The 2,695-nt window shown below is 48.6% G+C and overlaps 1 pseudogene; it reads left to right on the forward strand.

Annotated features, from left to right (window-relative positions):
* The first annotated feature begins 288 nt into the window (after positions 1–288).
* LOC100676337 (ferritin heavy chain-like) lies at positions 289–1,091 on the forward strand (annotated as a pseudogene).
* Positions 1,092–2,695: the final 1,604 nt, after the last annotated feature.

The following is a 2,695-nucleotide window of genomic DNA, read 5'->3' on the forward strand; positions in this document are numbered from 1 at the left end:
GAAGAAAGGCCTGGCAATCTGCTTCCCAAAAAATCAGCTATTGAAAACCCCACAGATCACAGTTCTATCCTGACACACAGGGGGTAGCCATGAGTCAGAATCAACTCTGTGGCAACTGGTTTTGGAATCCCTGGGTGGTGCAAACAGATAACGTGCTGAGCTGCTAACAAAAAGGTTGGAGGTTCAAGTCCACCCAGTGGTGCCTTGGAAGAAAGGCGTGGCTATCTACTTGCAAAAAATCAGTCATTGACAGTGCTTGAACAGAACGTGGCACTCGCCAACCTTCCCCCAACCTCCTCACATCAGCACCCTTGGACGCCTCAAGGCCAACACCAGCGCAGCCAGCCGCTGATGCCTCTCCTCAACTGCTGCCGCCACAATCACCATGTCCTCCTCGAAGGTGCGCCAGAATGACAGCCAGGACTTGGAGACCACCATCAACCACCAGATCAACCTGGAGCTCTATGCCTGCTACGTCTACCTGTTCATGTTTTACTCCTGCAACCTCGATGATGTGGCTTGGAAGAATTTTGCCAGATATTTTCTTCACCAACCTCACGATAAGAGGGAACATGCTGAGAAAGGCAGGAAGGTGCAGAACCAACGAGGTGGCCGAATTTTCCTTCAGAATCTCAAGAAACAGACCACGATGACTGGGAGAGTGGGCTGAATGCAATGCGGTGTGTTATACTTGGGAAAAAGCCTGAATTAGTCACTACTGGAACTGCCCAAACTGCCACTGACAAGAGCGACCCTCATTTGTTGACTTCCTTGAGACTCATTACCTAAATGAGCAGGTGAAACCCATCAAAGAATTGGACGACTACATAACCAACTTGTGCAAGACGAGGGCCCCCAGACTCTGGCCTGCCAGAGTATCTTCTTTGACAAACACACCCTAGAAGACAGTGACAGAGAGCTAAGCTTTAGCCTGGCTTCCCCGTAGTCACAGGGGTGACTTCCGCGGTCACCAAGATGGCGGATGTATGTTGGGTTTCCCTTTACCTTTTCTAGAAATTGTCCCAAAATATTCATTTAAGTTCTTTCATTTGTATTATTCTTTCAAATGAAGTAATTTTGTGCCCCCTGCTCCCCCCTCCAAAATTAAAAAACGCTACGGAGCACAGTTCTACTCTGACACACATAGGGTCACCATGAGTTAGAGTCAACTGGACGGCAGTTGGTGTTAAGGGAAGGTGATAAGTTCTACAAGGAAAATGAAGCAGAGAAGGGGATGGGTGTGCCAGGCGTAAGGGTTCCATTTTAATTGGGTGGCCAGCGAGGCCTCACTGAGCAGGTGACTTTTGAGCAAAGAGCTAAAGGAGATGTGGAAAAGAGTTGTATTGGTTATCTATTGCTGATTAACAAATTACCCCGAAACTTAGTGGCTTAAAACAACACCGTGTATTAACATACAGTTTCTAAGGGTTGGGATCTGGGTGCAGCTTGGTGGGGTCCTCTGGCTCAGGCTCTCTCAGGAGGCTGTAGTCATGTCTGTAGTCATGGCATCCTGGGCTACAGTCATCTCAAGGCTTCACTGGGAAGGATTGGTTTCCAAGCTCACTCCTGTGGTTGTCGACAGAACGTGGTTCCTTGCTGGCTGTTGGCTGGAGGCAGCTGTGTGTTCCTTGCCACGTGGGCCTCTCCATGGAGCATCTCACAGGGTGGCACCTGGCTTCATCAGAGCTTGGAAAGCGAGAGGGCAAGAGGGAGAGAGTCAGCAAGACAGACGTCACAGCCTTTTATAATGTTATCTGGGAAGTGACATTCCCCACGTTCGCCATGTTCTGTTGGTTAGAAGCCAATCCCTAGGTTCTGCCCATACTCATAGGGAGGGATCACAAAAGGACAAGAAGACCAGGAGACGGGACCATTGGAGACTGTGGGACAAAGAACTTGGTTTGGTCCTTTGACTCTGGTTTCTGAAAATAACCCGAACAATCAAAATGCCTTTGTTTTCCAAAATAGTCAGGTAAGGAGGGGCTATACAGGCCCCATACCTGGAGAACTAACTGCAGGAAGGGAGGGAGACCTAATGCAGTTCTATATATCCATTGACTGGATCGGTCATAACTATGCACTAAGGTCCAGATCATGCATATTCATTGACTCGGGGCCCCAGGACCTTGGAGCACTCTCGTTGGAGTCTCCTGGATTGGTGAGAATATCCATGCACAGAAGAGGGTACAGCTTGTCCCTGGAGACAATGGAGGCCCTGTGCCAGGAACTCTTCCAGACCTTGTGATGTGTCTCTAGGCTTGTATCCTTTCTGTTTATAATAAAGAGGTAACTAAGTACACGTAACAGTTTTCATGAGTTCTCTGACTCATTCTAGTGAATTATCAAACCCACCAGGGGCAGTTAGAACCAGCAGAGAGGCTGGCGTTTGCTTATTTGGCAGGTGCTGAAAGGACAAAGTCCTGACTTGTGGAAACCCAACTCTGAGTGGTTAAGGTCAGAGAGAGAAAGTACTACGTGGATGGCTGGTGTCAGAATGATAAAGTGGGCAAGTGCGATTATGAGTTATCATCCCATTTGGGAAATCAGTCGTATGTCAGTTATTATTCATACAGGAGCCATCTTAGAAGCTGGCACCACAGGAACCATGCAGGTATCTGGGGAGGAGCAATCCAGGCAGAGGAAACAGCAAGTGCAAAGGCCCTGAGGCAGGAACAGGGTTGGAGTATGGTAGAGA

This window comes from Loxodonta africana, chromosome 3, assembly GCF_030014295.1.
Source record: "Loxodonta africana isolate mLoxAfr1 chromosome 3, mLoxAfr1.hap2, whole genome shotgun sequence".
Taxonomy (NCBI): Eukaryota; Metazoa; Chordata; class Mammalia; order Proboscidea; family Elephantidae; genus Loxodonta; species Loxodonta africana.